The 27,123-nt window shown below is 40.1% G+C and overlaps 2 long non-coding RNA genes across 2 annotated transcripts in view; one reads left to right on the top strand and one right to left on the bottom strand.

The window, feature by feature from the left end:
• Positions 1–2,148: 2,148 nt before the first annotated feature.
• Positions 2,149–4,547, bottom strand: LOC120405716. Its single transcript, XR_005598797.1, has 3 exons — positions 4,315–4,547; positions 3,434–3,722; positions 2,149–2,280 (listed from the first exon to the last, which is right to left on the bottom strand). It is a non-coding gene; the product is annotated as an uncharacterized LOC120405716 (long non-coding RNA).
• Positions 4,548–9,869: 5,322 nt separating this feature from the next.
• Positions 9,870–27,123, top strand: part of LOC120405789 — a 52,637-nt gene continuing 35,383 nt past the window's right edge. Inside the window, exons 1-2 of the long non-coding RNA XR_005598880.1 lie at positions 9,870–9,918; positions 12,277–12,394. This is a non-coding gene — a long non-coding RNA (uncharacterized LOC120405789). The remainder of the gene's footprint in view (positions 9,919–12,276; positions 12,395–27,123) is intronic.

Here is a 27,123-nt window from a genome sequence, read left to right as displayed (position 1 = left end):
TCAATGGGAAGACTCCCACTGACTTCAGTGAGCTTTGGATCTAGTCCTATTTGTGTAACTATTTCTGAATAAAACACAAGAGAAGACATGGTCCCTTACAATCTTGAAAGAAGCCAGGCTGCTTGACCTATGCACTGGGAGGGTGTACCAGGAGTAGGACACTGCAAGGAAGAGCTCATGAAGGAATGCAGGAAAGACACAAAGGGAGTAATGAGGAGAGCTTCATTGGAGGAGCAAAGTGGGCAAGAGGGGAGGGGTAAGAAGTGAGAGAAGAAATGCAGAAGGGGGAAATTTTGATGGCAAGGATGAGAAGGTGAATCTTGACACAAGTGTGAGGAAGGCAGTAGAAAGATTAAGGTTCAGATTTCAAAGGAATTTAGTAGGAGTCTAATTTACTTAAACGGCTCAGAAAATCCCAGTTCAGAGCCCTGATTCAGTAAGGTGCATGTGTAACCTTAAGCATATGAGCAGGGATGGACTAAAGCAATCTGGGACCCAAGGCACAACATAACCAAGGGCCCACCATGGTCCCAGTCTAGGGTAGTCACCTCTGAGGTACAAAGAAATGGGAGATCTGGGATGATCCTGAGCCCATACAACTGGACAGCTTGCAGGTCTACAGAACACCCTTACAGATTTTCCAGGACAGCTACCTCAAAAAAGGGATGTTCCTGGGAACGGACAGGTGGCAACCCTACCCCAGTTCCATGCTGTGGCCCTGCACCTCATCAGGAGGAAAGGGGAAGTGGCATATAATTATTTTCCTTTATTGTCAGCAGGAAGACCTCTGTAGTTACCTCAGTAGCAGGCATGTATCTGCTTGGATGGGTGGACCAGGCCCCCTGTACTACTCTTCTCCTATGTTGCCCCCCGCCACACACAACCATCTGTTGGAGTGATGTTCATGCCCCCCTGAAAACAGCGGGTCTTGGAGTTAAAATGTCATGGAGATGCTTGGGTCAAAGACACCTCCCAGAGCTATTGTTTCAGGCTTTCTGCAGACTCAGCCAGAGATCACTGCTTTGTTTAACAAGGGTAATATTTTCCAACTTTTCTTCACTACTGTGAGGGCTAGTCAATTATTTTTTTAATTAAATGAAAGCTTACATTGTGTTGTAATCACATGACTTCAGGAGCTAGAGTTTTAGGCATAGGCCCATAGAGTATGTTACATGAAGGGATTTAGGCACAGTAATGCTGAGTGTCATGGGGCAGAAACATAGGTGCCCAAGAGAACTTTTACTCTGAAAACATAGGTACCAAGTAAGTGTGGGCCTACCGGGTTTGGCATGAATTTTGTGGATCACAGTGGAGCAAAAATGGGGACTTAGGCACTTAAACTCCAGATTTAAGTACCTTTGTAGATCCCACCCATAGTGCCTTAATCCAGCCCTGAACATTAGTCCGGTTGGTTAAGCACTTTGCTCACATGGCCTAAAAGAGGGAAGTGACATGGTCTGAGTATGGAACAGGATGAGTATTTTGGTTGCTGCATTTCAAATGGACAATGAGACTGAGATGGGAACCGAGGAAGCCAGAGAAAAGGAAGAAGTTTCAATTGCTGAGGAGAAAGATAAACAAGGTACAAACAAGCATTGTTAGCACAGTGATGAAGAAGGCTAAGGTTTTTGAGATAAGGTGGAGAAATATCTATTGTGAGTTCCATGTGCAGAAACAGGAGGAAAAGGGAGTTCGAAATTTACAGTGAGGTTACAAAAACTTGAGAGAAGTGGAGAAGTCTGTCAACAGTTCAGGAGAAAGTGTAGAGAGGTTAGTCTCTAAGGTGCCACAAGTACTCCTGTTCTTTTTATAGAGAGGTTGTAAGGAAAGATGAGGAACTCAGTTTTTGCCACATGTATTCAATTACAGAAAATTTCGTCATTTGTATTTTCCAACACCTGTCAGTAGCTTGGTCAAGAGACATATATAATGCCTTGAACGTTTCCCTTTATGCAGTCAACAGTGTTTGATTAAAAAGTTCAGATACAGGTGATGGAACTGTGAAGTTAAATTGAACCTGTGAATGAGAGCACTAGAATCCAAATAGTTGTCCCATGAGAGCATCTTGTAAAAGTACTACATAGCAATAAAATGTTCAGATATTTTATTACAGTTTAAATTTTACTTGTATTACTGTAGTGCCTATGATCTCCAGACATGGACCAGGAACCTAGGTTCTCTACAAACACAGAACAAATGGTCCCTGCTCCAAGGAATTTACAGTCTAAGACAAGGTAGTACATGGAAATGATGTGACAATCTTCACCTCCTTAAGATAACCTTAAATAGAAGAGAGAGAAAAAAAGTTAAAATGAGATCATGTCAAAGCAGTTCAATTCACTTGATGCCATACAGCTATGTGCAAAGTTATATATAAAATCAAGATTATTTAACTCACTACAGGAGTCTGAGCAACTGAACTGCCCTTTATACTTCATTCTGGAACACTGTAAAGGGCATATGATGGAGATAGTGTAGGAGTCAAGCTCCTCTGATAGAACTAATACACCATTATCTTATGGCATGACCATATACTGGGAATGCCAAGCCTATTAATCTATATAATTAACCAATATCTAAGATATGGTGTCCTCGATTCATGGCATTTCTATCTTTTTCTGTATGAGGGGTTAACAACATAAGCCAGAAGTATTTTAGATCTTGATGGATTTTGAAAAGTATTTGCTTAATTTTATTGCATATTAATATCTTAGTTGGAAGATTTCATCCCTGATTTCTTTTATTATCTGAGAGTTTGTCAATATCATATACCCAGTATTTATTCAACCTCCAGCCTGCACTGCCTTAGAGGATTATAAAACTGAATAAAACCAAGCTATTATGCCTTTCATTATTATAGCTTTGAACTCAATTAGCTAGTCAGTATTAAAAAGAAAATGGAAATTCCTTAGGAAGATTAGGCTGAGTTTGCATAAGGCATCTAGTTTTCAAATAGTCCTGAAATTATTGATTAAAATTTTAAATCCACCCGTTTAAAAACAAATTAGAATAGCAGCTGGTTTGGAACCAGACCCAGTGAGTTTTTAAAACATAGTAGCTTTCAGAAATCATAAGCCCAAATAAGCTTGATTAAATTCAATCAGAAAAAAAAACAGGATAGAAGTCTGGAAGTGGTGTGTTTGTATGGTGAAGAGTCACGCTGTGGCCTGTTAGGGTGTGTCTACACAGCAAGTATCAGAAATCCTCAGTCTGAGTTGACAAACTCAGGCTTGTGCTACAGCACTAAAAGTAGCTATGTAGGCATTTAGGCTTGGGCTGGAGCTCAGGCTCTGAAACCTAGGGAGGGAGTAGGTTTCTGAGCCCAAGCCGCAATGCCTACCCAGCTGTTTTTAGCACTGTTACACAAGACCTGCAAGCTTGAGTCTGTCAACCTGGGCTCTGAGTCTCGCTGCTGTGGGCTGTGTAAACTTACCTTCAAAGGCATAACTGCGGCTGGTGCTCTGTGGACTCACCCCTCAGTCCAAACGTCTGATGGAGCGATGATGGTTTAAACCACAGTAGTGCTCTATGGGCTTGATCCTGCCTGGTTCTGAACACTCTGGACTTGACCTAGCAAGTCACTTGAGCACATGCTTAACTTTAAGCACATGAGTAGTCCTATCAATGGAGTTATAGCAGGGAAGAATCTGAACCCGAGACTATGTAGAGGGCAAGAATTTCATAACACATCATGTGTTAGGGTGCTTTGAATACCCCTCTGTCTAAAATAATAAAAACAAATAGTCACAAAAACACCACTGACATTTGTTGGTGGTGGGTTTTTTTAAAATACAATTTGTCCCTATGTTTCTACCCTTTATTCTTCACAAAATCCTCATGACACTATATCACTGGGTGGGTCATTGGCAGAGGGATTGAACTGGGGATCTCAGCATGAGATTCTGCTTCCTGAGTTAGAAGACCCAGCTGTATTAGCTAAGGCCATAGCAGGCTCAGCCAAGTGTATTTCAGCACAACAAGAGCTGTGCAAGGGCTACCCTAACTGAGCTAACTTGAATCAAGCCAGTGAAGACAGTGCAGTCGTGGCTAGTGCATCAAATACATACCCGGGGGGTCCATGCTGGGCTTGTACTGCCTGCATTGTGCTGTCTTCACTGTTGTTGTTACCCATTGTTACTGAACTGGCCACCTCCCAAGATCCACCTTGTGATTACAGGTTGCTCTGCAGGTGCCTTGCCCTCTTCAAGGGGTTGCTATAAACTCTGCACAGGCTTTTACAAGCCCAGAGACAACAGCCCTGCTTAGGAGCTGATTTATTAACTGAAAACTCAAAAATAAGCACAAAAGTCTTACCCCATCCTTAAGGTGGCATCAGTGCCAAATTCACCTGGTGTCTTAGGGTCCTTCCTAACTAGAGCAACATCCCTAGTCTCAAGGCAGGGGTATGTGTACACTGCATAGAAAAACCTGGAACACTGAGTCTCAGAGCCCAGATCAATTAACTTAGTGCTTTGGAGTTTTCTGTGCACCGTACACATACCCTAAGTCTTACCTCCAGTAGACTTTAGCTCCCCTGGCTTCAGCATTTTCCCTATAGGAGGCTCTCACTACAGTTTTCTTATGAATTCTTATTTTATTATTCCTTGTCTTCTTTTCCCCAAAGCTTCCCGTTGCTCTTTGCAGGAGAATCAGCTCCTCCATACCCAGCTGGTTCTACTAATTAATCACAGCTGTGGTTGCCAACTCTCCAGGATTGCCCTGGACTTTCCAGGAATTAAAGTGTGTGAGAGTTTTTTTTTTAAAGAGAACTGGAAGGGACCCTGAAAGGTCATTGAGTCCAACCCCCTGCCTTCACTAGCAGGACCAAGTACTGATTTTGCTCCAGATCCCTACATGGCCCCCTGAAGCATTGAACTCACAACCCTGGGTTTAGCAAGCCAATGCTCAAACCACTGAGTTATTAAAGATTATGTCATGTGATTAAACCACCCAAAATTGGCAACCCTATGCCAGGGTCCCCATCCCAGGTGTGGCAGGTAGGGCTGATTGGACTGTGGCTAGCCAGCTCCAGGGGCAGGTCACTCTATCACACCCATTTTAGCTAGAGTCAAGCTAGCCTGGGTAGGCTAGCCCATGCATAGCTTGTGCTGGGTAGCTGTACTTTAAATGTCTCCCAGTTCCTGTTACAGGGGCATAGAGCACCATGCTAAATAGCTGTGGGTTACTCAGCCAGAGAAGCTTGTCTCAAGCTTCAGAGGGTCCCTCAACTCAAATCCCTGTATGGGATGGCATGTGTAGTGAACCATGTATAATGATCAACCTTAGCTAGGAATTCTGAGTTGGACTCTGACCAGTACTGAACATATTTGGTTTTTTTTCATTTACAAAACTGCCCTTTTCCTTTTCCAGGTTGATTCTGAAGTGTAACTAGTGATTAAGTTTTTCTCTCTCCAAGGTATGGGGAGGGGACTGTTTTTGGTTTTTTTTAAATTCTCTTGCAGATGGTTGCAAAAATAAACACTTCCTTATTTCCTTTTGTTAGTTTTTGTGAGAGGATACTAAAGTGTTTTAATGAACCACACAGATGAGGAAGCTATTGTTCAAGATAAGTGTTATGTTCCAAAATGTTCTTGTATTATCATCGGTAAAATGAGTGAAAAAGTTAATATTTTGCTTGGAGATATGCTAATACCCATGAGGTATTTTAAAACTGCAATAAGGCTTTTTAGTCATTTTATGTACTGTACATTGTGTTAAAAACATAGGTACTGGGCAGATTTTAAAGGCAGGAAGAAAACTGAAGTAATGATCTTAATGTAAATTATCTTAAAGTAGTGCGTCTTTTTATTTGGTTGTTCAAATTGCATTCTCCCATGGGTTTGGGTTATTGACCAAGGCTAAATTATGCATATCTGAAAGCAATAACGTTTGCTTTCTGTCACTGACGCATTAATGAGAACTTGTAGAGTGCTACTACAGAAATATCGGTCCATAGTACTTTATGTTGTGAATAGACCCATTTTCATAAAAAATGGCAGAATTCCACTGTGCCCCTCACCCTCCATTTTTTGGGTCTTTTTCAGCAGCAAAAAAAGAAAACTAGGGGAAAAAGTAGAAAGTGGAGAGAGATTCAAACTAAAAAAATTTCAGCAAAAAATGGAACATTTTCAAACTAATTTAAAAAAAAAATTCAGAGCAAAAATATTTTTGAAAATTATCATTTTTTTTCCTTTGGCCAGATCTAATGAAAAATCACTACTGGAGAGATCAGAGATAGAGAACAAGTTGGAAAAAATAATTGAAGGAGGAATCAGAAGAAGAAAGAAGTCCTGTGGCTCACAAGAAAAGGAAGGCTGTTCCAGTAATCGGAGGCAGTTTGAAAGCAAAAGCTAAGAGTGGAAAGTGACAAAATGAGCATTAAGGAGTGAGGAGTGGCCAGAGTGTGAACTGGTTTTGAAAGAGAAAGCAAAATCAAAGAAAACAAACTTTTGGGGGCAGGGACTGTCTTGTTATATGTATGTACAGTGCCTAGCACAACGGGGCCTAGTCTGTGATTGGGGCTTCTAGATACTACTGCAATGTAGTACTAATAAAATAGAGGTAAAGGCATTGTAGGCTGTGTGACGTTATTGATATAATCTGGGACCATATAGAACGTGGTTGCAACCAAGGTCCTGTAGTGGCACCAAATCTTATGTAAAGGGGGTCATATAAGGTGTCTAAGACCAGGTTACGGGTTGCTGGTTATGATTATGCTGTGGGTTGCTGGTTATGATTATGCTGTCTATATATATGTATCATTTTGTAGTTGAAGTTATGAGTATTGGCTCTATACTGTCTGTATTTCAAACTTATGCTATGCTTCCGGGAAACATCCCAGACAAGCTCTGCCTAGCCTGCTTGATGGTCCATTAAGGACCATCAGCTACACAATTGACCCACTGAGAGAAGGCAGATATGCCTTGTAACTCAGCAAAGTATGCAGGGACTTGCCCATGTGACTCCAGACTCCATTTTGCTGTAAGTTTCCACAGTAAGAACAAAGAGATGTTCTTACACCTGGAAAAGCCTATATAAGGCTGATGCCTCATCTCCATCTGGTCTTCAATCCTGCTTCTTACCTCTGGAGGGACTTTGCTACAAACTGAAGCTCTGAACAAAGGACTGATGACCCATCCCAGCGGGGGATGTACTCCAGAGACTTGATTTGAACCTGCAGTTTACTCCATCACTGCTACAAGCCTGAACTAAGAACTTTGCTATTACTGTATGTAATTGATTCCATTTAACCAATTCTAGCTCTCATCTACATCTTTTTCCTTTTATGAATAAACCTTTAGATTTTAGATTCTAAAGGATTGGCAACAGCGCGATTTGTGGGTAAGATCCAATTTGTATATTGACCTGGGTCTGGGGCTTGGTCCTTTGGGATCGAGAGAACCGTTTTCTTTTACTGGGGTGTTGGTTTTCATAACCATTCATCCCCAGGATGAGTGGTACTGGTGGTGATACTGGGAGACTGGAGTGTCTAAGGAAATTGCTTGTGTGACTTGTGGTTAGCCAGTGGGGTGCAACCAAAGTCCTCTTTGTCTGGCTGGTTTGATTTGCCTTAGAGGTAGAGAAACCCCAGCCTTGGGCTGTAACTGCCCTGTTTAAGCAATTGGTCCTGAATTGACACTCTCAGTTGGGTCCTGCCAGAACCTCATCGTCACAGGCTGGCAGATGAATTTGAATTTGAGGAAAGAGAGATCATGCTAATGCAGAGGGCAAGGAGAGGGTTTGACATGGCTGGAGCTACAGGAGAGGGAGTTGATGAAATTGTGCTTTCTTCATTGTCATGCTGCAGACTCATACGTTTAGTTCTGGCTTTGCCTAGTTCTGTCCCCTGTGTACCAATCAAGATGGCAGCCATCACACCTAGATAGACAAGACTCTAACTGAAATGCATAAAGAACTGCTGTCTAGGTGGATCAGCCAAAGCAAAAACATTCCAGTCTGGGTACTTCCATCAGAGGTGAAGACCCCATTGACGGCGGCAATAACACGTTCCCTTCCAGGTTCTGTGCTTGCTTGTGAGACATTGTGCCTTGTGCCAGCAGACTGTCTCCTCAGCCGTTTATGCAAGTAGCAAACTGTCACTCCCACTTTCCTAGAGTTTGTTTTTTTGTAACAAGATTTAGCCCTTTGTGTGTGTATGTTTTTGTATATAAAATCTATCAAGTTCCAGCCCAAGAAATCAATTTTTCCTTTAATCTTATTTATTTCTGACTGCATTAACATTCAGCTGCTAGTCCTACTCTGTAACTTTGGATACTTGATTTCATGTCTTGTAAATTGTAATTAATCATTTCCTCTCTACTGTGAAGGGTATTACAACAACATCTATACTGTCTATGGATTTTTACCTGTTTAAATACAACTGACATTAATTGTACATATTGTTTGAACCAACAAGGTATAAAATTAAGGGAGCAACCTTTCTAATCAGTGGAACTGTCACAAATTCCTCACTGAATCATTGGTTTATTTAAATTTGCAACTGATCCTACAAATATAGACACAGCAAAGGAAACTACCAGCTAGAAATAAGAAAATCAAGAGTCATATTCACCACTGGTATAAACTCCCTTAATTTAAATGGAGTTTTACCACATTATATCAGAGGTGAAGTGAGCCCCAGATTTTCTCAGTGGGTTTCTGGATAACAAAGGGATTTTTTTTTCCTTTCAATTTCACATCCCCTATTGCCTGAGTGGCAAGAAAACTGGTGTGACATAACCCAAATTCTGTTCACTAGTCCCAGCGTGGATGAATTTACTCACAAAGTAAGTATGTTGTTTACTAGATACTTCTACATTTTTTTCCCTAAGGTAATGGTACAATCTTTAATATATATAGTGCTATTTCATATAGTTTTGCAAAAATGCTCATTGAAATTGACAAGCATAATACATGCAAATTTTCCTGAGTTAACATCCAATTGAGATGAATAAGCATTCTATACTTTGAACATGTTTCTTCCGATATACTTGAAGACTGAGAGTTTTGGGGAAGGGGGATTTTTTTCTTCTGTACAGCACCTAGCACAATAGGGTCCTGGTCCATGACTAGGTTCTTTGGAACTATGGTAATAAAAAAATAAGACTACAGCACTGTTCGTATTTGGAAGGTTCTCTCTAATAGAACTGGCTATAAAATGCTAATCCCCTTTTTTTCTATCCCCAATCAGGACAAAAAGGGGGTGGGGGGACACAATTTTCTTTTTTATGGGAAGGGATTTTCAGAAAAAATCCATTTTGGGAGAAAGTGAAAGTGACAAGAGCCTTCCAGTTTGACAATTGAAATTTTCCCACAGAAAATTCAGATTTTTTTTCTTAAAAGGGCATTTTCCATCAGAAAATAATTTCAGCAGAGAATTCCTAGCTCTACTTTTTACATCCAAATGAGCCAGGTGAACACTTATTAAATTGCAGATTAAAGTGTGTAGAAATTGATGGGGTAATATCAGTTAGATCCTGAGAGCACATGTTAAGGAACCAAACAAACCAACAAAAATCAGGTATCATATGTAAAAGAGACCTGCTTTGATACTCTAAAATTAAATAAAGGGGAGAGGAAATACCATTCAGTTGTATTGTTTACTGGAGCTATTTAAAATCTACACCAGAAAAGCAAAACTACTTGAAGTTCAAGTTTATTTATATGAACTAAAAAATAAAGCCTGTAACAAAGAGTTGTAACACACAAACACCCATTTTATCCCGAGACTCAACATCTTCCTCTGTAATTGCCTATTATCTACTCACCCTCCCCCACCACAGGGTTTCCTTCTCAGGAACTTTCTCCCAGCATGCCCTGGGAATGGCTCTTAAATTTGTCTGAGAGCAGCAGCTGCCTCCCTAAAATGGCCATTTTGCAAATGACTGTTAGGTGGTGCATCTCCTTCTCTTCTAGTGGGTAAGTGTTCCTAATGCCTGATATTCTTTCTTCCCAGTTGTTTTAAGGAAAGTGGCATATCCACACAGGCCCTTTCTAGTTTTGTATTTTAAAAAATTAAGTATGTTTCTTTCAGGTTTGAGTTGACCAAATAGCTATTTTCTAGAATTTCATGATAAAGCAAAATTTGGGTGGAATGAACTTGCCTGCAAAACAGCAGATATTCTGGTGTGAAATTATGCTGAAAAATAGTCCCACACTTTGCTCGGCTTTGCTCTATATTTTCTCTTTGAAGTTTCTGTATTCACCAGTTACACCTGTATTCCCCTTCTATGGGCCAGAAGGGCACCTACTCTAGGCTCCCAGCTCCTAAATCATCACCTCTCTTGGGTGTAGATGTGCATTTCTCTCCCTTCTGATTGGGGTATTTCCAGGCTGCACAGTTACCTCGCTATACGGTGATATCCCTGCCTAAGCAGGGCTGCTTCGCTTCTCTCCTCAGAGAGGCTAAACAGTTGTGATGGCCCATGGTTATAAGTTATCATACAGCTTTTCTACGCAGGCACATTTATTCTTAAGGTGAAAGCATTACAGAGAAAACATACTAAAAACAATTTTAAAAAGCCCTTACATGTATGCTAATAAGCTTACCAGAGATCACTCCCTGACTCCAACAAGGGCTCTTTAAACCCCCCACAGGAGGTTTACCTTTGGCAGGGCCGTCCCTAGGGGGGTGCAGGGTCTGGGGTGGAAGTGACAAATCTGTCACTTCTGGGACCAGTTGTGCCAGGCATTGGCACCTGCCTGTGGGACTCCCCCAAAGTGTGAGGCCCGGAGCGGTTGCCCCAATTTGCCATACCCTAGGGATGGCTCTGACCTTTGGTTACCTGTTTATAACCACTTTTACCCACAACTAGCCTCCCCCATAAGTTGGAGTCCCTCCTTTATCCAGTTTGGGCCTTTGAAGAGACCATGAATAGATAATAAGCCAGACAGTGGGTTTCTCGTTAAGGCGTAACTTCAAAGGGAAGGCTACAGAGCTGCGTAATTTGCATTCCCCGCTTTCCAAGTATTTCCCAGGAACCTCACTGAATTAAAAATTTAATTTTGTCTGGGCCATTTGTATTTTAATCCTTTGAAGCACATTGGTCCTGTCTCCCCCTTAGACTATCCCCCAATACTATGTAAATATTTGTATATTTAATACAATGACCTCCTAAAATAATTAAACTTAATCCAATAAGATTTAACTTAATTCAATAAGGTTTGTCCAGGATATTGTCATATTTGTCAGAAGCACATCCACAGAGAGTGTCGCACATCCAGCTTTGTCATGTGGTGAATCTGCCTAGATATGTCCTAAAGCTATAATCATTTTCTTACCCATACAGACAGCTTGTAAAGGAACTGAAAAAAAATTATAACAGAAAGGAATAAGAGCCAAACTTTACATACAGCCTCCTATTTTATGCTAGTCACAAATACCATTAATACATTCTTTGAAGGTTTTTAAATTGTTTAATCAGTTTCCAGCTGCAACAGAAATAGAAGAAAGTAGCACCTCAGCTTACTCAACAAGAATGACAACCAAGTACTAAATAATGAGACTCAAAATATCACCCCCAAAGTCATAAGACTGAGGGTGCTCATGCTTCATTCCACTTCTGAGATCAAAAGAAAACAAAATCTACTGAAAACAATATTCCCACTAATGATTTGTATGCCCTTTGGGGAACCTTTCACACAAGGCTCACACACCAGAATAGTTAATATAATTGGAAACATCTTGTGTTTTGGTAACTTCTCTTTTCATTGCTTTAAAAAAAAATCTAGTGACAATATACTCCTGTTGTTAGAGACAATCAGGATAAAAATATTGCCCAGAGGTTAAAGAAAAGTGTGTCTGCATGTTGCCCTCAGCTTTAGGACAATATCAAACAATTTTAGGAGCTACTTTTGCATTTTGGTAAGTCTGTCTTTGTCAGATCTGAGATGCCTATTATAACAAATGTATGTGCTGCTGTCAGCAAAGAGCACAGTCTTATCTCATTAAAGTCAATGGGAATATTGCCACCAACTATGTTAGAAGCAGTATCAGTGTCTAACTTCTATAAATTGCACACATACACAGTGGGAGTTGAGACAAGAACCCTTGTCCTCAAGTTCAAAAAAATACCTCTCCTACTTGAACTAAATCAGAACTTCTTTAGCTTAGAAATTTTCAAACTGAGGTCAGCAGAGGGCTGGTTACCTGTATTATTCGGGTCCATCTGCATTATTTCCAGTGACTGTATTGCATTAAAAGACAGCTAAAAATACATTCTTAAATATCGTTAACACATAAGCAGTTGCTGATATTGGTACAAATATTATTTACAGTTATGAATGGGAGGCGGTGGTCATGTGACATTGAACACAAAGGAGATGGTTCACAGAAGAACCACTAGGCTGAGCTATACTGAAAGTGTGTAAGAACCCCAACTATAGCTAAAGAGCCGTAAGTACCAGTTTCTTAGATAGTACCTGCTCCAAAGACTTTATTATCTCTTACCATAGATTTGTACAGCACCTACAGCAATGGGGGTTTGAGCCTGAGTGCATCATAATACTAATCATTAGAACTGGTAAAATTTTTATTGAAACTATTGTTGTCTTTTTGACCACAATGAACATACCGGTATTTTCACAAGAAATAATGTTGGTCAAAAATTTTCATTTTTCAGTGAAAATGTTTCAAAGGGAAACATGTTGAATATTTTTGTAACTTTTTAAAAAAAATCTTTTTTGTTTTGGGGTGGGCAGGAAACATTCTCCCCTTTTAACTCCCTCTGCCCTGAAGGAGAGAAAATAAAGGTTAAAAGAACCCACTAGCACGCTTTGCCTTTTTTATCTTCTATGAGCCAGCTATTTAAGGGCAACAACACAAAGCCAGTACATTTCAATATTACCTTGGTATCTGATCTTTGATCCTGGTATCACAGTATTACCTTTTCATCCTAAAGATGATCTTTGGAGACTGGGCAAGCCATCTCCTCCCCTCCCCCCCCCCCAAAAAAAAAGACAGAAAAGAGGTAGCTAGCTGCCCAGAAGATGGGATGAGAAAGGGATCAGAGGTGGATAGAGGTGAATAAAAGCCAGGGTCTATCATATTTCTTCCCCACCCCAGGAGTAGAAATCTTCACTTCTCACAGGATCTGGCGTCCTTGGGCAAGGGGCTGTGATTGATTTCTAGGATTCTGTAAATGGGAGAATCTTTTTTTTTCCCCTTCCTTTCTTCTTCCTCACTTCTACCCGTGATGTCTTGCATATTCATGTTTCTGATCTGGGTCTGGTACGGATGTCTAACAGGTTTCTGCAGCATGAACTCTCACAACCAATGGATTTTTTTTCCCCAAAAAATGCTTGTATCAGGATTTAGCATGATAGTGTTGTGATGTGAGCAGGGCCTAATAGAGACTGATATTTTATTAAGGGAGGTTTTTCCAATTTTTCACTTGATTTGAAAAGACTATATTAACTCATGAATGAAAAAAGGGCAGCTAAGTATGAAGAGGAGAAACTGCCTCTCCAGCTACACAATTGCCCTAGTGCATAATAAATGGGGATCAGCTTCTTAAAGGATAACTTAAGCAATGAATTAATTGGAAAAATAAAGTGGTAATCAGAAATGTTTGCAAGCAATGTATATCACTAAACCTTTCAAAATATGTTTTTAAAGCAGCTTTGAAAGAAGCTACAGTCTGAAATTGCTACTTAACGTGTTGGGTTGGTAGTCTCCTTCATTGCTGATTCAGGTCCTCCAAGGTCAGACCAACTTCACTTCAAGCATTGTTTTGGATGTTATCACGCCAAATGAAACTTTCTCTGCTGTGAATGGATTGGAAAATTGGGATTATTTTTAGTGCTTCTAGAGAAGAATAAAGGATATTGTGAGCAGGATGATACAATCCTTTCAGGCAGGTGACCCCCTTTGAAATCGATAGGTATTTTGCATGCCAAAGGGCTGCAGGATTGGAAATAAGCACATCAAATTGATTACGCATTCATTTTTCTGCAGCTAATAGCAATTCAAACTTATTTTATTTGCACAGTTAAGAGCTTTTTGACTCTGCTGTATACTGAAACTGTAGTGAAAGGAGTAATATGTTGTTCTCATTGTATGAAGAACAGCTTTCATCCCCGGATCTCAAAGTGCTTTATAAATATTAATAATATTATAAATGACATGCTTCTGAGTTTAAGTATCAGCTGGGAGAACAGAGCTTATTATTTCAACCCTTGCATATGAAATGCATGCAATGAAGGCCCCAGTCCTGCAGTGAGCTCTGTTCAAGTGGACCCCTAGAGAGGTGAATGGAACTCAGTCTGTAGGGCATTCTCTGCATGGGGCTCACTTAGGGTGGAGTCCTAAAGATGAATGGGAGGTTTTGAAGCAAGTCACCACAATCATGGTATCACTTGGAGCATAGCTTTTGAATGCTCATGTGAAATTTGTACTGTCCGTAGCCACGTTCTGCCCCCTCCAGGAGAGCTCTTCTGGTTCCTGACTTTGGTTCTCCCCTTTGGTATTCTAGGTGTGTTTGCTTATCTGCCTCAAGTGTCCCTTCCCACTGTCCTAGCTCTCCAGGACTTGCCCAAGATGGGCAAGATTTAGTCCTGCATCAACAACAGCTTTTACAGACACTATACAAAATCACAATATCAGAGGCCAACATCCCGTGGAACTAAATACAAAATATATTTTTCTCCAGGAAAAAAATGTATTGGGACCTACTACTTGTGTCTAGCTTTGAAAGGGAATCAGGTATCAGACCTTATAAATTGTAACATTTTTTTAACCACAAATCATCTTTCCAGATTTATTTTAGAGGCTTTTCAGGCTCCCTGTAAGCCCTGTATGGTTGGACTCATGGTAACAAAGGTACCTTGTTTTACAGGTGGAAGGATACAGAAGCTAGTCCTAATAAAATTAAAACTCAAAAGCATACATAAGTTTCACCACTTGTGAGTAATGGGACCCTGTCAAACTCATGCTGATAAAACCTTTATAATTACAAACTACACCAGTATATATTCCCTATATACATACTGTATATATACAAACTTCTGTAAAAAGTGATTCACATTATGCAAGTATGAGAGTACAAATGGCACGTTGATTACAATTTCAGAAATAGTCTTAACTAATGAAATGTTCTGGGCATGCAGCAACAACTGAAGTCTGGACCAGCTGTTCTAGAAATGTTAATGTGTATCTTTCAGGTTAGATTTCATCTTCTCTCTTTCTGTAAAGAACCAAATTTACTTCCTGATCTTTTGGGGTAAGGGGTGGGGAGTGAAAAGATTTTCATTACCCAATAATAAATACTCTGATTGCAAGAAGGACATATTGAACAATGCATTTAAACAAGTCTTAATATAGTACCAGACTACTTGGGATAGTAGCTTTTGTGTAGTATCTACTGAAATAACCAGCCTTTAAAAGGATACAGATTTATTCTTAGAGTATTAAAATCAATGGCGAGAAACCAGGGGCAAATCAATGGAGATAGACCACGGATGAATTTGGTTAATATTTTTCCTGCTGAATTTGCTAACATGTAAGGTATATTTACAAAATATTATAATAATAATAGGAGATATACCAATCTCCTAGAACTGGAAGGGACCTTGAAAGGTCATCAAGTCCAGCTCCCTGCCTTCACTAGCAGGACCAATTTTTGCCCCAGATCCCTAAGTGGCCCCCTCAAGGATTGAACTCACAACCCTGGGTTTAGCAGGCCAATGCTCAAACCAAAGTGCTTTTCTCTGTTTTTGTAAACCTGTTAAAACTCCCTGAATAGACAGATTTTTAAAAAGTGTTTTGCTCCCAAACTATTTAGAATATATCCTTTCATTTACACTAGACACAGTATTTTAAAGTTAATAAAAAATAAAATATGCCCTGCCAAATAAATAATACTCCCTTTTGTTAAACATACACATTAGATTAAATGACTTTTTTTTCATACCGTGCTTATCACGTTAGACAGAATTCATTCTGTCATAAGAGCAGATGGCTTGGTTTGATGGAATGTGTTTCATTCAAGGAAAGGATTGAATAGTTTGACAAAATGAATTTTGTGGATGGATTAGACAAAGGAACATGACTCGTATTATCTATGGAAAGCACCAACAAACTGATTTTTAAAAACGTTCTGTATGGAATGGATTGGAGAGGTTTAAAACATGCACTTTATTGATCAAACAGATTCAGAGGTCTGGCAATCAGTAAAATGTGTCCATAGAACTCAATGGGGGTGTTTTTCATGCAGCGGCACGCTCCACAAATTGTATTTTCTCATATGTTTCAAATGATCCCATCAGTACAATGCCATTCCCTCCCTGCTTCCTCCCCACTCTCCATAAAAGCCTCTTTTTTTTCCTGTGACAAGAGAAGATATTTGGTAAAATTCCTCAACATGGCTCTAATTTCAACATTTGGGGACAGTATATACCTTCAAGTCAGTGGCACTGCTATGGGTACCTGCATGGCCCCACAGTATGCCAACATTTTTATGGCTGACTTAGAACAAGGCTTCCTTAGTTCTCGTCCCCTCATGCCCCTACTCTACTTGCGCTACATTGATGACATCTTCATCATCTGGACCCATGGAAAAGAAGCCCCCGAAGAATTCCACCATGATTTTAACAATTTCTATCCCACCATCAACTTCAGCCTAGACCAGTCCACACAAGCGGTCCATTTCCTAGACACCACTGTGCTAATAAGCGATGGTCACATAAACACCATCCTATACCGGAAACCTACTGACCGCTATACTTACCTACATGCCTCCAGCTTCCATCCAGGAAACACCACACGATCCATTGTCTACAGCCAAGCTCTAAGATACAACCGCATTTGCGCCAATCCCTCAGACAGAGACAAACATGTACACGATCTCTATCAAGCATTCTTAAAACTACAATACCCACCTGCTGAAGTGAAAAAACAGATTGACAGAGCCAGAAGAGTACCCAGAAGTCACCTACTACAGAACAGGCCCAACAAAGAAAATAACAGAACACCACTAGCCATCACCTTCAGCCCCCAGCTAAAACCTCTCCAGCGCATCATCAAAGATCTACAACCTATCCTGAAAGATGATCTCTCACCCCCACAGATCTTGAGAGACAGACCAGTCCTCGCTTAGAGACAGCCCCCTAACCTGAAGCAAATACTCACCAGCAACCACACACCATACAACATAAACACTAACCCAGGAACCTATCCTTGCAACAAAGCCCGATGCCAACTCTGTCCACATATTTATTGAAGTGACACCATCATAGGACCTAATCACATCAGCCATGCCATTAGGGGCTCGTTCACCCGTACATCTACCAATGTGATATATGCCGTCATGTGTCAGCAATGCCCCTCTGCCATATACATTGGCCAAACCGGACAGTCTCTACACAAAAGAATAAATGGACACAAATCTGACATCAAGAATCATAATATTCAAAAACCAGTGGGAGAACACTTCAACCTCTCTAACCACTCAGTGACAGACTTGAAGGTGGCAATTTTACAATAAAAAAACCTTCAAAAACAGACTCCAAAGAGAGACTGCTGAACTTGAATTAATATACAAATTAGATACAATTAACTTAGGTTTGAACAGAGACTGGGAATGGTTGGGCAATTACACTAATTGAATCTATTTCCCCATGTTAAGTATCCTCACACCTTCTATGGGTCATCTTGATTATCACTTCAAAAATTTTTTTTCTCTTGTTGATGATAGCTCATCTCAATTGATTGGCCTCTTACAGTTGATATGGCTACTTCTACCTTTTCATGTTCTCTGTCTGTATAAATATCTTCTTGCTGTATGTTCCAGTCTATGCATCCGATGAAGTGGGCTGTAGCCCACGAAAGCTTATGCTCAAATAAATTTGTTAGTCTCTAAGGTGCCACAAGTACTCCTGTTCTAATTTCAACAAGAAATACATGGAGTCAGGTTCCTCACATCCATTAAATACATTCATCTTAGATGTAGCAAGGCAGGATGATCCATGGTTTGGGTAATCATCTAGAGCTTGGGAAACACTGATTCAAATCCCAGCTCGGCTATAAACTTCCTATGTGACCTTGCCAAGTAACTTAGTCTGTCTGTGCCTTGCCAGTGAAGTGGGGATAATAGTATTTCACAGGAGTGTTGAGAAGATAAAAACATTAACAGATTATGAGGCAGTTGGGTATTATGGTGATGGGGAACGTGTAAGCATTTAAGATGGATGAAGATGGACTCCTATAAGTGCTGAACACACAAAATTCCCAGTGATTAAGGGGGAGGAGGCAAAAGGGGGGCAAATATTACCTTTGTTCTTCAGCAAATTATTGTATATTAAGTACTACTGGAGGAATAATGTTATAAACAGAACCCATCATTCAATATTTCAGAGAAAAGCTAAGACCTAAAATGGTACAAAAGAAAATAATTCTCTCAAAACAAAGAAATCTATACTGAACTATGACTATAAGTTGTATTTTACAGTTAGGGTGATGCCAAGTGATTTCTATCCCTCATAGATGGGCTGTGTTATTGGAAAGATAAACAGTAACACAGCTGTATTTGCTACTAGATATGGTTAGGTCTTCAAGGACCTACTTGAATAGTGCCAATGAGCTTGTTGAAGGTTTAATTGAAGATAAGTGACTGTTATTGGCATAAATATTAAGCAAAAGCTTTCGAACTAAATGGCAGCTTTAGGTTATTTTTGTCATTTTTAATATTCCGTGTTTTATTGCTTTTATCATCCTTTGTTTGTCACTAATACCCTCATAAAAGTTCATAATGGTACTTCATACAGCCAGATTGAAGTGTTAGTAGATTGTTCATTAATAATGTTAACTGACCAAATTTAATGAAGGTTCATTAACATTCATAAAGCAGTTCATGCATATTTCATAAGAGACTCTAAACATGAAATGCAACATTTTTCCAAACATGGAAGTTCACAAACTTAAATTTTTTTAGGAATTGTCAGGAGCTTTAATTAATGAAATATCGGGAAAAAAAAGTCAGTCAATTTCTAAATGTTTGAACTCTTTTGAATAACTCCTGTATATTATTTAATTCATAATTCAGTACACCTTTAAGAAAATATTCCATATGTAGTTAATAAGCAAGGGCCTGTTATGGGATGGGCATAACCCACGGCCCTTCATCCAAAAGATGTCATTAAGCTCCTTTATATGACTTGTGTAGCTGAAACAATAGGAACCTCCACTCAAAGTAGGCACATGTCATTACTCAAAACAAAAGCAGATGCAAGACACATGTGGATGAAGGGCTTCACCGGCTATTGTTTTAGGCGAAAGGTGTGTGTGAGAGAGAAGGAGGAGAAACACCACAGAAGGAGACAGAGAAGGCAGCAAGGAATCACCAGACACAACCACAGAAACGCTAGTAGAGTGATCCTGAGAAAAAGTTGAAAGAGAGAGGCTAGGACTATGAGCAAAGAAACTATCACTTGTTGTTTGATTCCATCAGTGTTCAAGGAAAAAAGACTTTGTACATCCTTTGTATATAAACAAGATTGTCTCAGATCAATAACTATAATCAATTTCTCATAATGGAAACATATCCTAAAGGACCCCAAAAGTTGTCAGAAAGGGATAATAGGCCTTATCCTTTAAACCTTCCTCATGCAAGGGAATCCTTAGTCATGCATGCAGTTCCATTACCAGGGTATTTTCTCATCATTGTGGAATTACTTCTTTGAGTGAGGGTTACCCATCTGAGTAAGAATTGAAGGATTGGGCCCCCAAATGGTATTTTCCTCCAATCCTAGGAGTCTGATTCTGCTCTTGTTAAAGTTGATAGACGTTTCAGTGTAGGATCCTAATGTTTATAAAAATGCGTAGGACTAAATGCACTGTACAGCTATGGTTTGTGGTGGTTTGAATGGTAACACTGCAAATTCAGTGATGTTCATTTATTGTTTGAGCAATTTACACATGTAAGAGACAAGCACACAGTTATCAAATCTCCCAGTGATAACTGCACATGGCTTCTAGGAATGCTACTAGTAGCTGCATATATGTGCCAGTAACTGCCTCTCTGTGTTCTAAGAGTGCAACTAAATTACTGAATAAAAGTCACCAAAACTAAATAAAATGAAGACTGAGCTTCCCTAGAAATTGCCTATGTTTGGAACGACTCTCACATCTCTAAAAGCTGCTAACTAAAACAGTCTATTTTATAAAACCCTCCATTTCCTGTTGTTTTTGGTCAATCCCACCCATCCATTTTCCATTTGTTTCCTCTATTACCTGGTTGCAGTGTCTCATTCCAAACCTAGTCAATGCCAGTCTGCGCATCAGCCATTGAAGATGTTTGAGGATGATTCAAGGTGCTCCTCCCACCAGGGCTAAGCATGCTGCCAGTGCTGAAAAAGAGCCAGTGCATCTCTTCACCCTATTTAAATGTTCCTTTTCCGTGTACAGCCCATTTTTGTACTTCAGACAGCAATGAGTTGATAGCACTTTTCATCATAGAGATGTCCACAAACCATTCAGATATTGGGGGCTAGATTGTGGTTGAAAGCTACAGCCCAGTGTCAAGTGCAGACAAATGGTGTGGGGGGGGGGCGGCGGGGGGGCGGGAAATGCATCACAGTAGGACCCACCGCACACAAATCAGCCTCCTGAGGATTCCTATGGAGAGCACAACAGAGTGGTGGCTCCACCACTCTGGGGTTAGGGCTAGCCAGGAAAAGGGGAGAGACAGGGCCTGTTCTCATTCCTCCCCGTCCCTTTAAGTGCCATATGCAGTGTTCACCTTTCCCAGATACACGGTGACTGGCCCTTGCATAGAGATGAGAAGAGTTGCACTGTTCCATCTCACGGTGCAACTGAGCAGGCCCAGACAAAATCTGTTCCTGAAAGATAAGTGATATGATTAAGGCTTCCATAGTTCAGGATAAAATTAATTTGCAAAACAGTTAATAATTCATTAGCTTACAGTTAATCATAATGCATGTAAATCATAATGAGAAAGATCAAGGACAGAGACGATTTTCCCATATGAGTATAATCTATGTTAAATCATGCTTTGCTTCAGTTCTCAACCCAATTCCTGCTCCCACTATCGTTCTGCAAGTATGTCATCTTTTTAATGATAAAAATGGATGCTGCATTTTAAATTTGAGTTGTATTGCCAACACTGTCTGGATTTTTATGTATACAGGTAGGAAGGCATTTTATGACTGGGTGGGAGGTCTGATGATGTGACTTTCAGCAAAAGAACACTTTATGAAAATTATATGCTGCTCAATGAACTGTGCACTTATTTTCAGGCAATTTTAAATGTTTGAGGCTTATCTTCAGAACACGTATAACCCTTTCTCCCACTGAGCTGCAGGAGAAGGGACCTGGCAGAGAGTTGGACGGTTCATATGGGAGTGAGCATGGGTGGGGTACTTTGAGAGGTATCAAGATTTCCTGGCAGCTGGAGGCAGAGAAACTGTCAGTCAGGAGGAGCCTCCAAACCTGTGTATGAAATGAAGGTTTCAGATGATATTAATTAATTATTATAATTATTAATATAAACTACTCTTTTCCTCAGTAGATCTCAAAGTGCTTTAAAAAGTTGCTCACTAGCCCCATCCCAATTTTGCTAATGGGGAAACTTGAGGCACAGAGAGGCCAAATGTCTTGCTCAATGTCACCCAGCAGCAGAGCTGGGAATCCAACTCTAGGTCTCATGAGTTCCCATCGAGCCTGCTATCCACTAGGCTACACTGCCTCCCATTGGCTTATATTGGTTTTGATCCAGTATGGGGGTGGAGGGCATTGCTCTCTCATGACCTGATTCATAGAATCATAAAATCTCAGGGTTGGAAGGGACCTCAGGAGGTCATCTAGTCCAACCCCCTGCTCAAAGCAGGACCAAACCCAACTAAATCATCCCAGCCAGGGCTTTGTCAAGCCTGACCTTAAAAACCTCTAAGGAAGGAGATTCCGCTACCTCCCTAGGTAACCCATTCCAGTTCTTCACCACCCTACTAGTGAAAACGTTTTTCCTAATGTCCAACCTAAACCTCCCCCTCTGGAACTTGAGACCATTACTCCTTGTTCTGTCATCTTCTACCACTGAGAACAGTCTAGATCCATCCTCTTTGGAACCCCCTTTCAGGTAGTTGAAAGCAGCTATCAAATCCCCCCTCATTCTTCTCTTCTGCAGACTAAACAATCCCAGTTCCCTCAGCCTCTCCTCATAAGTCATGTGCTCCAGCCCCCTAATCATTTTTGTTGCCCTCCGCTGGACTATCTCCAATTTATCCACATCCTTCTTGTAGTGTGGGGCCCAAAACTGGACACAGTACTCCAAATGAGGCCTCACCAGTGCTGAGTAGAGGGGAATGATCTACTCGATCTGCTGGAAATGCCCCTACTTATACAACCCAAAATGCCATTAGCCTTCTTGGCAACAAGGGCACACTGTTGACTCATATTCAGCTTTTCATCCTCCGTAACCCCTAGGTCCTTTTCTGCAGAACTGCTGCCCAGCCATTCGGTCCCTAGTCTGTAACAGTGCATGGGATTCTTCCGTCCTAAGTGCAGGACTCTGCACTTGTCCTTGGTGAACCTCATCATATTTCTTTTGGCCCAATCCTCTAATTTGTCTAGGTCCCTCTGTATCCTATCCCTACCCTCCAGCGTATCAACCACTCCTCCCAGTTTAGTGTCATCTGCAAACTTGCTAAGGGTACAGTCCACACCATCCTCCAGATCGTTAATGAAGATATTGAATAAAACCGGCCCCAGCACCGACCCTTGGGGCACTCCACTTGATACCGGCTGCCAACTAGACATGGAACCATTGATCACTACCCGTTGAGCCCGACCGTCTAACCAGTTTTCTATCCACCTTACCATCCATTCATCCAGCCCAGACTTCTTTAACTTGCTGGCAAGAATACTGTGGGAGACTGTATCAAAAGCTTTGCTAAAGTCAAGATGTATCACATCCACTGCTTTCCCCTCATCCACAGAGCCAGTTATCTCATCATAGAAGGCAATTAGGTTAGTCAGGTTGTCCTGCTACCTGCCTCAGATGCTCCAGGCTGCCCCCATGTTGGTGATCTGGGGAGCTCCTCAAGCTCTCCTCCTACAGGCAGTCACAGGGAGTGGGGCACAATGACGGCTGGCTGGCTGGCTTGCTAGAGACAATATATTTCGCTTTTGTTTTTCACCTGGCAGACTCCAAGCTAATGGTTGAAATTTGATAAACTTAGGATCTAGACTACTTAAGAAAAAGCACCAAAAACCCTTGTCCTTGAGTTCAATATGTATTATCAGTTTTTTATTACAGTTTAATTTATCATGTTGGGTCCTTGTTTTTATTATTCACAGAGGATTTGTTATAGGTTGAAAGAATTTGCTCCAACGCTGAGACAAATACTCTAGTCCATCTATAGAATAATAATAATCATACCTAGCACTTCTATAGTACTTTTCAGCTGTAGATTTCAAAACACTTTACAAAAGCGGTCAGGATCATTACAGATGAGGAAACTGAGTTACCGGGAGGTGAAGTGACTTCCCCAATGTCTCCCAGCAAGCTATCAGGAAAGCCAGCAACAGAGCCCAGCTCACCTTCCTCCCACTCTAGTGTTCTAGCCATTAGGCCACACACCAATTTGCACCTGCATTTCCATGCACTATGGTGACCACTCAACTATTTGGCACATGCCATCTTTCTCATATGGTAGGAGATCTATTGGGGGCTAGTTAGTGATGTCACAAACTTGAAAGAGAAAAATAAAAAAGACAGGTATTTTATTACCTGTTATCTACACTGGATAGATATTTCCAAAATTATTCAATTCCAATTTAGCAGGATAAAACTCAGTACCATAAATGAGCTTCACCGTTGTTATGAATTACAATAAGCGTGGAGCTGGCCTTACAGATAGGTAGTAACATCGCTAGGAATGTGTTTTTATTTTTTGTAAATCTTCATCAATTACTCAAGCTATCCCAAAAAAACAGTATAAAATCTCCAAAGAAGTTGGCTTCCTGATAATAAAATACTCTTAATGAAACAAGCAGGGGTAAATGGATGCTCCTTCCAAATTGCCTGGACTTGTTCAAATGTTCACTCAGTAATTTTATTCATAATGAGTAAATCATTTCAAACACTGGAGACTTGTTGGGTAAGAGCCATCCCTTAATAATCTGCACTCTTTGGAGAAAGGCCCCTAGCTACTGAAGACTTTTAAGCTGTGATAACGTTTATCATGACAAAACCATTTTTCTTTAATTGGGAGCTATCAGAATTCAGAACCCATATCTAATAGTAGGTCCAGGCTTCAGTTCTTGAACCAGGATGTTTAAGAGGGAAAGGGGGGACACTAACACAATATCTCAGTTGTTACATGTAGCTCCAATTTGTGATTTCCCAAGACACAATTATATGCATCCAATCTAACTACGCTAGTACACTACCAGGATAATCTCTTATCTGCAGCACGTTGTCCTTGTCTAGTTGAATAGCTCAAAAATTCTCCATCACTCACAATCCTCAGGCCAAAGTCTGCCTGGATTCACATGCCATGGAACCCCATATTATTCAATGGGCCATCACAAAACAAAGAATAAGCCAGTTGCCTTTGCTTGGATGGTTGCTGCTTACTTTATGAGCTGCGTAAGTGTGCGTATAAATTGCTCTCATTAGCAGATGCTTGAGATTGCCTATGCATAACTATTATTAATCCCAATGATCCAACATTCTGTCACCTTCCAAATGATACTCTAGGATCCAAAACTTTAATACACTTACCTACCTTTATCCAACACAGACAAATGATTCTTGGTGGAATCAAATTATAAATCACCTTGGCATACACACTACTTGTTTTAACTATGTCAAGTTAACGGGCCTGATTCTTCATTCCCCTGGACCTTGTGTAGTCATTTATATCCATTGAAAGTGGTTGTAAACCACTATTATTCTGGCTTTGGTAGCATTTTACATCCACTTGGCATTCCCTTTGCAGAAGTTAAATGGTTACATTATGTTCAAGATAGTAGAGAATCAGTTCAAGCATGTTGTAACTATATCCATAAAGGTTTAGATTTCAATCATGCTGCATTATAGACATGTTTAACTATGAGTCATTTTAACTTGCAAGACACTAGAATGAATATATACTGCATGATATACCCTTAAGAAATGGAGGCAAAACAATTTTGGAACTAGGCCTAACCAACTTAAGAAATAGCCTTGGTTCTTGATATTTGCAGACTTTGGATCTTCATGCTTATTTTATTATCTTTTCTTTTACATTTGGAAATTTAAAAAAAAATGTTGGAAAGAGAGTTTCTGCCTAAGTGGATTTCCTCTGGAACCTCCAAAAGGATTTAGTGCCATTTTAAATAAGGTCTGTCAAGTGATTTAAAAAAGTAATTGTGATTAATCACAGTTAATAATAGAATAGCATTTATTTAAATATTTTTTGATGTTTTCTACATTTTCAAATATATTTATTTCAATTACAATACAGAATACAAAGTGTACGCTCGCTTTATATTTATTTTTTATTACAAGTGTTTGCACTGTAAAAAGACAAAAGAAATAGTATTTTTCAATTCACCTTGTACAAGTACTGTAGTGCAATCTCTTTATCATAAAAGTTGAACTTACAAATGTAGAATTATGTACAAAAAACCTGCATTAAAAATAAAACCATGTAAAATTTTGAAGCCTGCAAATCCATTCAGTCCTACTTCTTGTTCAGAACAATCTCTCAGACAAACAAGTTTTTTTTACATTTGTAGGACATAATGCTGCTCACTTTTTTACAATGTCACCTGAAAGTGAGAACAGGCGTTCTCATGGCATTGTTGTAGTCAGTATCGTAAGACATTTACATGCCAGATGCTGTAAAGAGTCATATGTTCCATCAAGCTTCAACCACCATTCCAGGGGACATGCATCCATATGTCCATGCTGATGACAGGGTCTGCTCGATAACAATCCAAAGCAGTGCGGCCCGACACATGTTCATTTTCATCATCTAAGTCAGATGTTATGCCAATATAATAAAAACCAGCAGGATCTTATTAAGAGGGATAAGGCAAAGATGCCACATTTATTGTAAATATAATAGTAAAGCAAAAGATAAAAGCAAACAATGTTGTTTTACTACTTATTTCTATCACTACTTATTCCTTACACACACATACATATATTCATTCACACAATCATTCATTCAGGTTCTGTATAGATGTTATAGTTACCAGCCTAGACGTTGCTCATGCCAAGTTACTGGCCAAGTATCTTGGTCATGAAGATGGAGCCGAGTCTGTGTCAGATGCATCTGATGCTCCTGGAGGCTGGCAGCAGAACCATAGACTCAAAGTCCTCAGTCTTCAGAGTCCAGTTTTATAGGAATTTATTCCTATGTCAGTCCATGAGAGTTGCTTTATTCTGCTGTTGCTAAATCAATCAGCAGGTGGCTGGCTCCATGGTATCAGATGTTTGTTTTTTCCTTCCTTTGAGGAGTGGTGGGGTGGATTCCAGTTTGCCCTCTGGGGGTCATCTGGTTGATCCCACTTGACACCTTCTTCCACACTGAATTCTTCAGGCTGGTAACTCCCTAACCATTCATTCATTATTTAAACTAGGCACTCATTCACATACATTCTCTATCTTAATCACATCAATTTCACTGTTTATTTACCTTTTGGGGTGTTACCAATTTATGTGAGACTCCCTGTCTTTTAACAATTAAAAATAAAGTGAGATGAAAACTTAGAGGGTGGGGGTCTCTATCTATATACTATAACAGCTACTGTTTTGGCTTACTTAGAGTCAATTGACATCAATTAACCACTTAACAGCTTACAGCTGCTGTTACAAAGTAAAGTAGAGACTACAAAGTTTTACTTAGAGAACAGGTATCAGAGGGGTAGCCGTGTTAGTCTGGATCTGTAAAAGCAATAAAGAATCCTGTGGCACCTTATAGACTAACAGACGTTCTGCAGCATGAGCTTTCGTGGGTGAATACCCACTTCTTCAGATGCAAGTGGTGGAAATTTCCAGGGGCAGGTTTATATATGCAAGCAAGAAGCAAGTTAGAGATAACGAGGTTAGTTCAATCAGGGAGGATGAGGCCCTGTTCTAGCAGTTGAGGTGTGAAAACCAAGGGAGGAGAAACTGGTTC

This window comes from Mauremys reevesii, linkage group 5, assembly GCF_016161935.1.
Source record: "Mauremys reevesii isolate NIE-2019 linkage group 5, ASM1616193v1, whole genome shotgun sequence".
NCBI lineage: Eukaryota > Metazoa > Chordata > Testudines > Geoemydidae > Mauremys > Mauremys reevesii.
Note: the sequence above shows the minus strand (reverse complement) of the source record. Positions and strands in the feature narration are given on the sequence as shown.